The following is a 10,499-nucleotide window of genomic DNA, read 5'->3' on the forward strand; positions in this document are numbered from 1 at the left end:
ATTAAAATAAACATGAACAGGACATTTTTTTATAGTAAATATTTTTTGAAAGTACTGCCATCTCTCTCTCTCTCTCTCTCTCTCTCTCTGTGTGTGTCATAATCATGATTTGAATGGGAACTCTTGATACTCGATACAGTAAAGCCAGAGAATACAGAGAAAAGTGGCGTTCGCGTTTGGATTCTTAGTATCAGTTAGACAATAAAACATTAATAAAACGCCGAGTGAAAATGTGGTTGACGTATTTGGCGTAATGAAGCTAAATCTGTTATCTTATTCAAGATTTTTAAGACTCCATCTCAGATCAACAATGACCAAAGCCACAACAACGGAACACTATTTCGCTTAACAAAACGTATTGTTGCCGCAAGAAATGTAAAGCAGAAGCCTACATAGAAATTAATTATTTAAAAAGCTTACCGAACATAGTCATAAGAGCTTTCATCTTGAACTGAAGAACAGACTCTAGTCTCTTATTCTTACTACTGCACTTTCTGCCGAATGCGTTACTTCCCTCTTGTCAAAACTTGAGCCTGTAGTATGGGGGCGGGGCTAACACGTGTTACACACACACACACACACACACACACACACACACACGCACATCTTCTCTGAATTAACCTCCCAATTTATTAAAAAATAAAAATAAAAAAAAGTTTATGACTATGCTGGAATAAAACATACAGAAATTACCCTTATGAAAATTTGAAATAACCATGGTTTTTGGTTTTATTTGTAGTAAAACCATGGTTACTATAGTTAACCATACATGGTGACCACGAATTAACCATGGTTTTGCTATATTAACCATAGTTTAACTATGGTATTTGTAGTAAATCTGTGGTTATACAAATGGTAGTCAACAGGCCAAAAAAACATGGGTTCCTGTTTTACTATAATAAAACCATGGTTATTTTTCGTACGAGTATACAGTATTGGTTGTTCAATTATTCCTTACAGAAAGTGAATATGTTGTGTTGGGGTGGTTACTGATATCTGTTTAGGTGTACCAATTCATATTTTTGACTGACGCTTTCGTGATATACCATACATCTGCGTCAGGCCATGTCACATTTAAAAAATCTAGCTTTTTAGACTTGCTAATTAGAATTTCAGAGTCATAATCAGAACTGTTTTTTACTGGTCATTTTAAATGTATTTAGTAGCAGTTTCTGACAATAGACACCACATAAGAAACAGAAGAATAGAATCATGTACGACAGATACAAATAACTAGAAAGAAACCAAGATGTCATTGCTGCAGATGTATACAGCTGCATTAGTATAGGTATAGTGTATGTACACTTTCATATTTAAAGTCCATGATATTAAAGTGCAGAGTAAGTAGTAAATAACTTCTAACTAATAAGCTTAAAGAAGTTTATAGGCAGCCAGTTAAACGTATCCTCAGATATGTTGCTTAATGCTGGCCCTTTGTTGATGATGATGTAATATGATTTGATGGTATTTGAGCTCACATGTCTATAACCAAGAATAATGTCAGATAGTTTCTCATTCCTTATTCACAATACTGGTGATAAGCAACAGCTGAAGAGTTGATTCCCCTACTGTTTTCTTTTAAGTCATCCCATTTCCTGTAAATGGGTGTTGCTTTGGCATAGCTGTTGTTCAGACAACCACACCTGTGTTTGTGTTTTGCTCTAACAATCTGTGTAGAATCTTATAGTTTTTTTTTTATTCAAATGCAATTCAATTTAAAACTACTGTAGAAAGGAACATTTTTCTAAATGTGTGTTTAAAAATGATTTTTACAAAACTTGAATGTGACAACATCTACCACTAATCCACTAATACCACTAGTTATGGCATATACTGTACATGCATCTTGATTCGCTCCTTAATATTGGGGTCAGGATTAAGTTATCAGATCATAGCTTCAACCAGGGCAGTAATAATTTGGCAGGGATTTTAAATTTGTCAAAACCCCATTTATTTTAAAAGTAGTTTTGAAGTGTAGTTTCTAGTTTTGCTTCGGTCCCTTGAGAAACAAGAACACAAACCCCATTACAGCAAACAGTATAAGAACATTAAGATTTTTATCCCCAGCTGTTATTTTATTTAAATTATCATAGATATCTTTAAAAATAACTTAATATGCAAGAAGAAATTGGGGTGTATGGATGTAAATAGTGGGTGTAAGACATGTTTAATTTCTTCATTTGTTCTCAATAAAGACAGGCATGCATTACAGTTTTAAGTGTAAAACTTCACAATCAGATTTTATTAAAAGAGAAACAAGACAACTAGATAGCAAAGGCAAAAGATAAACAAAAATATAAAATAATGATATAGAAAAAATAAAGTGATGACAGAAATGACATATTTCACCCAAAAATTTAAATTGGATGTTTATCTGCTTACCCCCAGGGTATCCAAGATGTAGGTGACTTTGTTTCTTCAGTAGAGCACAGTCCAAGATTTTTAACACAAACCGTTGCAGTCTGTCAGTCTTATAATGAAAGTGGATCAGAATCACTGCTAAAACATTCAATAAAACAAACAAACAACAAAAAAACATACGTACACAAACAAAATCTAAATAAACCATTGCGGCTTGTGATGATACAGTACATGGATGTGTAAAGACACAAATGATCTGTCAAGAAACTGAACAGTGTTTATATTGTTTATTTATTTATTTACTCTGATTCACGTATTGTCTGAATTGTAAGAAATCTCCTGAGTGTGCTCATAGCAGCAGGCATGTGAGGAGGCTTCTTCTTCTTGCTTTATGGTGGATCCAGACTTATAAGTGCATTACCACCTCCTGTGTCTCAAGTGGACCATAGACACTATCTACAATCTCAATTAGGCGTGCCAATGGTCCACTTGAGAGATAGGTGTTGGTTATGCACTTATAAGTCAGCATTTACAACACTTCCAATCTCCTCAGTGGGACTCGAGACCGGGGAGTATCGCAGGCAGAGCTCAGTAGATTACTGATGGATTGTAATCAGTTACTGATTACAGATTACATGAAAAAAATTGTAGTCAGTAATATAATCTCTTAGATTACACATTTTTGGTAACGTAATCTGATTACTTTTGGATTACATTTAGATTACATTTGTGCTAACCCTTATTTGATATCACATATATTCAGATAGCCTAATCTTTTAATTAAAAAAAAAAAATAAAATATCACTACTAGGTAGAATATTTAATAAAAAAAAAAACACTAGAAGTCTTTAAAAATGAAATGATGTCTGAACATCCAGTGATTAAAGGCTGCATTCCCCTCATAGACTGTATAAAAACAGGTTCCCCTCCATTTAACATTATCCTGTTGCTGATTTCTTCTGAGTGTGATTCTGACACCCCTCCTCCTCTCCACCGGAAAAACTCGAAGAATCACGAACGTATATATGTAGCAGGTTTATTAGGAAAAAATATAAACGTAAAAAAAAGACAATTAGGAAAATCAATGAATTGTGAACGACTTATTACCATTGTGTAAATAAAATGTAATCATGTAATCCATAAAAAAGTAACTGTAGTCTGATTACGAGTATTTTAAAAAGTAGGTTACTCTAATTACAAGTACTTGAGTTTTGGAGTCTGATTACGTAATCCAGATTACATGTAATCCGTTACTACCCAGCTCTGGTCGCAGGTGTCGCCCATTTCCAGTCACTCCACCGGCCTCGCTACCTTCCCATGGCTCTCGGCCCCTACCCACTCGTCACATACCCCCATCACCCCTCGCAGGCCGGGGGGTACTCCCGAGACTGCGCTCTATTAGCTCCCCCCCCACATCACCCCCCCGGGGGGACCGCTCACAGTGACCTGCAGGAACCTGGGGGTAGGAAAGGCATACGAGGCGAGAGAAAAGGAGTTGGAAGAATGAGGAGTGACAGAGACGAGAGAGGGGAGAGAGGAAAAAAAAAAATCTGATTTACAGCAGGCTCCGGCCCCCTGGCGAACGGAGACAACTACTCCTCTCCCTCACGGATGGCAGCCTCCCCTCCACATTGCGGGTGGCCGGCAGCGATTTCGTCCGTCCCCGGCAACTCACTCCAGCCCACCGCCTCGAGCTTCCTGACAGACTGCAATGGTTTGTCTTAAAAATTTTGGCCTGTGTTCTACTGCAAAAACAAAGTCACTTACATCTTGGATGCCCTGGGTGTATATAGATGAACATAAAATTTTAATTTTTGTGATCTAACTTTTTAAAAATTTATTTCTGCCTTGATTTTCACCATCGAAAGCCATTGCTATCTTGTTATGCTATCAATAAAAACTGAAAATAATTTTTAATTGAAGTTTTCCATAGGTTTATTTTAAAAATAAATAAATAAAAAATATCAATATACACTTGCACTTTTCATTTTTCTTAATTTGGTTAATTGAAAAATATTATATTAAATCGGGGTGGGTTGGAAAACACACATAGACACGGAACAAAGTCTGACACTACTTCCCCGTCTGGAAGGCTTGTCCTCATGCCACCTAAATGGGGGGGGGGTACTCTGGAGGTGCTTCAAGACAGACATGGATGGGACTGGTATACATTCAGGCACCATTGTAGATCTGAGGACTTGGGAGGCCATGGCAGGGCAGGAGACAAGGGCAGCCCAGAAGGAGTAGCCCCAGACCCCATTGTGGCCTCTATGTCTGGAGCCGTACTACTCGGCTGTTCTGTCACGCTACACAGGAGTGAGGAACTAGGAGCCAGGAGATGCTGGAGAATTACCATCAAATAATCCTTTATTCAGAGACATGGAATCACACAGAGCACAAGGGGAGATAACATATATAACAGCTGACAGAAAACACTGGGAAACAGGGTATAAATGCACAGAAACTAATGGGACACACCTAAGCAAAATATGAACTAAACGGTGAACACATGGACTCAAACAGAAACAATCAGGGTGCAGGAACAGGAAGATAACCAAATAAGGGCATGGAAACATAAATATGGAGCACATGATGGGGTGGGAGTTGGGTGAAGAAAACACATACAGACACAAGTCTGACAACTTTGAAGAAAAACAATTGATCAACTCCAGATAGCAGTTTCAATGTGTTGCAGATGTTTCATTTTGTGACCATATGGTTGAGCCAAGAGTTGCAAGACCAGTTTAACAACAACTGTATAAAATATTTAAAAGACAAAACAATTCAGAGGTAGAAATATCCGGATAGAAAATATTCAAACTGAAATAAATATATAAACTGGCATTTGAAAATTCTGAAAGTAACTTTAATTTGTATTCAATATAATCTGTAACAAGAAATATTGGTTGAGGAAATAAATGCATGTGCAAAAACTAAACTGATGTACATGTATTCTATAGTATTAAAATGGACCCAGGTAATGGGGTATAGGTTATAGCTAAAGCATTTTAGACTTACAGAGGTCAAGTAACTCCTTGTATCACCTGTATAACATAACAATCAATTTGTTGGATGGGGCTGGGTGTGACTGCACGAGAGAGCGGGGATGACAGTAAAGCAAACAATCACACATATCGTTACATACAATCCTTGACTGGATTCATTCTCCCTTTGGTGAAAGTACATCTGTTGTGGAAAATGTCCTGTCCACTGTCCTGATAAATGTGAAAACACAGCAGCTTTCATTTAAGTAATGTCTCACAAAATATTACATATGATTCTTGATTACAAGAATGATTAGGTTGAATGTCTCAGGATTGGCTTAGTCACATGATCAAGGAAAAGATAAAAGCAATATTCCACACACATGATCCAGTGCAAGTGTTTGCTATTACAATAATTTAAGCATTCAAAGCAGTGCTGACACCCATGTGACACACCCATGATAAAATTACTGTCTGCTCTGATATAGTACTAATGGGGCAAAACAGGTGTGTTAGTGTGTTAGTATGTGACATTTGTAGTCCAGGAAAAAGATTGAGTAATGCTACAGGAATGCGTTAAACCAAGGGTGTTCAATCCTGTTTCTGGGGGCCAAGGAGTTGAGCTTTAGTCTGACCAAACACATTCACTTGAAAGTTTCCCGTCTTCCCAAATACTTTTCTTAGCTAGTTGAGATTTGTTTAATTAGAGCTAAACACATGCAGCACAATACATGCCTGTCTGCTTTACACTTGTATGGTTAGTCTGCCCCATTCCTACCGTGACTGTGCCTCTAAAACTGCTCTCTTTAGTGTTTTAATAAAGGGTTAGATGGAGGACTGCCAGTTTGACTACTGTGTTGATGTCATTTGGTACATAAAACTCCATTCTATTTTTGTGCTCACAGGAGAACATGTGACTTGACATGGGATGTTTTTTTTTCTTTTTGACTACCGTTCATTGTTTTGTGGATGCAACTACATAACCTAAAAGGGTTTATTGAGGGTACATGTGCATGTCTTCATTATAATATTTGAAAAGATATCTACCTCAGTTGAGCAAATATGATTTTTGTATACATTATTTTAAATGGAAATTTACAGAACCAGTAGTTGAATCAACAGTTCTTGTACGTTTGTATATCTATTGTGATGTTCACTGTTGCAGTCTGAGGTGAACGAATATCAAACATGGCTAGTTCAGCAAACTTTGACCGAGGCCTAAGATGAGAGCAAGAGTCAGATTTGTATTCTAGTGCAACAGTAAACACAACACTAACAGGCAGAGGAGAGGATCATGAACAAAACAATAACTAGACTGGCATAATAGACTGGTTAACTGGACATGTTGAAAGAAAGTCTTCTGCAAGCATGAGAAGCAAATTTCACATTTTCAAACAAACAAACAAAGAAAAAAGAATGTATTGGAAGCTGAGAATTCAAGAGGAGAGAGGAGACGAGAAAATGAAAACAAAACCAAAGGCAAGAGCGAAGAGAAGGAGTGATCAAAACTGAATTCTGACACTGACACTAAATTTTAAGTACATTTAAAATTTAAAGTAAAATTTGAACAGACAGGAGTTTAACATTATAACATTGTCAGCTGATAAATATCATCTTTAATACAACATTGGCTAATTTGCTTGTTTTGCATGTAGAGTGGTGTTATGATTTAAATTGGGACAATCTGTAATTGATTATTTTTCATTGAACGTACCATTATGTCTTGTCTTCTTGAAAAATAATTAAACAAAAAGATTCAAACTGGAAAATGAAGGTGCTCTGAGTGCTCAAGCTAAAAGTAAACGTTAACATTCACCAAACAAGAAACTGCATGTCTTGAGATTCACGATCTATGTAGGAATAGCCAACACTTCTCTGAAGTCATTAAATTACCCATGAGTAGAGCCGTTTGTGAAGAGGGAGGTGGAGTGTATGAAAATGACGGATGATTCAGCAAAATGGTGAGGGTGAAACAAGACACTGTTCCTTACATCAAACAGAGGAAAGGAGGGGGATGGGGTGGCCAGGCAGCAGAGCAATCACTGGTAACACCCTTTTCCTCTTGAGTAGAAGAGTGGTGTGATTGTCTTTCTTGCATATTAGTGGCTTACACAACTGTCAAATGACCTGAGGGTTATTGCAGGTCACACTTTCTTGTCCTTTTCTGAGGTGAAAAGCTGAGGTAATCTCACTAGCACATGGCCGGCTTCATAGTTGGAGAGTGTTTAATCATGATGTAAATTTGGTAACCTGGAGCTTCTGAGATGAGCTGAAACCACATGGAATTCCCAGCGTTCTTCTGTAGTGCAGTAACATTGATCTGTATTAATGTTCTGAGAAATATTAGGAGTTTGAAGATCTGTATCAGTACTAAAGATCTGCTATATTTCAGAAAAACATTAATATTATTCATTTACACACATTATTTAAATTATTCATTTATTTAATTTGCCTCAAAATAGCATTGCACCACCAATGCTCCTGAACACATCTTGTTTTCAGACCAGCACACTCATGAGCGCCTAATGGGCACAGATGCATTTGCTATTAAACAGCGTGGCACGGGACATGGTGAAAACGATAACTGGATCGAAACTAGAAAAAAACACTTGCGTCGCACCTGGCGTATGTGTGATAGGGCCCTTAAATGCAAAATATTTAAAGATCATACAATCATACTCCAAAGTGACATTAAAATACATTTTAGACTTAATATTTAAGAAATGTGCATTGTGCAGAAGTAGCATGCCAAATAGTTTATGGTAACACTTTAGGGTACAATTCTCACTAATAACTAGTTGCTTATTAGCATGCCTATTATTAACATATTGGCTGTTTATTAGTGCTTAAAAAGTACATATAATGCATGCCATCCATAATCCTTCCCAATACCCTAAACTTAACAACTACCTTATAAACTATTAATAAGCAGCAAATTAGGAGTTAATTAAGTCAAAAGTCATAGGTAATGTTTAGTTAATAGTGAGAATTGGACCTTAAAATAAAGTGTATATATATATATATATATATATATATATATATATATATATTTTTTTTTTTTAGTACATTTTTTTTTCCTTTTTATATTTAGGGCTAATGGATTTTTCTTCAACTTGGTCTGAAGGGAATTGTACTATAATGAACTAAAAATGCAGCTCTTAAAAAAAGCAAATACAAACATCCATTTCCATCTCCAAAATAATTTGCTTTTAAGTGAAGGGAAAAATGCATGTCTTTGTGATCATTTTGTCATGTTGCTTGGTCATTGTGTGTGTGTGTGTGTGTGTGTGTCTTAAAAGCAACTGGAAAGTACCTTTCACTAGAATTGGGGAAGTTAAAGATCTCTTATATAAAAAGGGTCATTTAGGTGTTGTTGTATGTTTTGTTAGATGTTACTGGATCCATTACACAAAAAACAAATCACTTGTCTATTAATATCTGCTAAGGTACATTTATGTCTGCTAACAGTAACTGCTGTTTTTGTGACTCAATTCAAGCTAAATCCAGCCCTGTCCCTTGTATAATGTGCCTGATAACTACATTTCAAAGTGCAGGGCTTCAGAGAAAGTGTGGTTCTGAGTCATAAAAATATACAGGTGTAAGATTTCTGTATATAACTGTGTTCCGCTGCATTATGAACATGGGCTGCAAGTCACCACAGAAAGATCTAAATGAAAAAACTGTTTAAAGTTCACACAGAAAATGAAATCTCTGTTATCACTTATTCCCCCTCATGTAATTTCAGATTTGTGTTCCTTTGAAAAAACCAAACCAAATACCTTTAATCTTTACATCCAAAAGTGATACAAATGGATTATACAGACCAAATATCTAATCAGATAATTCCACTGTTGCGACCCCTAACAGGAGCAGAGAGAGAGAGATATGGTGCCACATCCTGTGTACAAAGTTCTTTGAAATAAAAGAAGATGGTTCATTAAAATCTTTCACTAACTCTTTAGAGAGCAAAATATTTTTTATAATATAGCTAAATATAGATAAAGGCCAATCAGGTGACCAAGAGTGATAATAATACTTGTGTGTTGTTAAAATGTAAACCAACATCAGCAAATATGAGGCTTTAGTAATTCTATTTCCCTTTTCCTAAGTCTCTGAATGAATTTGAATTAACTAGAAAATATTTGTGTTGGATGTGGCCAATTGTTAGAGTTCTATTTTCCTAGCTAGTATATATATATATATATATATATATATATATATATATATATATATATATATATATATATATATATATATATATATATATATATATATAGTATTAAAATGTTATAAACATTCACATGTCCTTCACTGTAAGCTAATGCTATTCATTGGTGTTTAATTTTCAGGAGTTGGATTTGGAACCTGACAGCAGTTTAGCTTGAAGATCTTGTGCAACTCTGTTGAATAACATGGAGCTGCAAAAGAAAAACATCTATATTTTATTTTCCCCCTAACTGTGGATTACTTTGCTGTTTGGATGAAGAAAACTATGGACTGTACTTGTCAAAGATTGACACCAGCATGGTAAGTTTTATTGAACATTTGACTTGATCAACATTAGTGTATTCAAGTATCAATATCCTGTTCCATATCAGTGTTATTAACAGGCCAGTGCATATATCTTTACTCAATTGAAAGCTCAACTGAGAAGTACTAACTTAATGCATGACATTTATTTAAAAGTTGTAATTATTATTAGTTGTCTAATAAAAGTTAAGAAAACTCAAAACCTGAGGCAACCACCTTCAAGACTTTTTAAATAAACTCAAATTATTTTTAGTTTTTTTGTATCATCTTAATTTAATTTGGTTTGTGCTTTCATTGAACATGATGTAATGTCCATGTCTCTAAACTTTCTCCCTAATTGCTGGAGATATGTAAGGTGATCTTACTGGCACATGATTGGCTCCACCACCAGCAGTTAGACAGCCTTTGATTCTTCTGTTAATCTGCCAACCACTGTGACCTCTTAGATGAGGTGAACACTCTTGTGCATGGGGGAATTCCGAGCACTCGTATATACAGTGTAGTGAAGAATGTCTACTGCTGTTATGACAAAGTATAAGAAGTGTGAAGAGAATATCTGTTTCAGTATTTATGGCCCGTGATATTCCTTTCATAAATAAAATATTAAGCATGTATGCAGGGTCA

The 10,499-nt window shown here is 35.7% G+C and overlaps 1 long non-coding RNA gene across 2 annotated transcripts in view; it reads left to right on the forward strand.

The window, feature by feature from the left end:
- The window catches only part of LOC132158343 (uncharacterized), an 86,929-nt gene extending 76,802 nt beyond the window's left edge, over positions 1 to 10,127 (forward strand). For both annotated transcript variants that reach the window (XR_009437683.1, XR_009437682.1), the window contains exon 3: positions 9,698 to 10,127. This is a non-coding gene — a long non-coding RNA (uncharacterized LOC132158343). The remainder of the gene's footprint in view (positions 1 to 9,697) is intronic.
- Positions 10,128 to 10,499: the final 372 nt, after the last annotated feature.

Source organism: Carassius carassius, chromosome 15, assembly GCF_963082965.1.
Source record: "Carassius carassius chromosome 15, fCarCar2.1, whole genome shotgun sequence".
Lineage (NCBI taxonomy): Eukaryota > Metazoa > Chordata > Actinopteri > Cypriniformes > Cyprinidae > Carassius > Carassius carassius.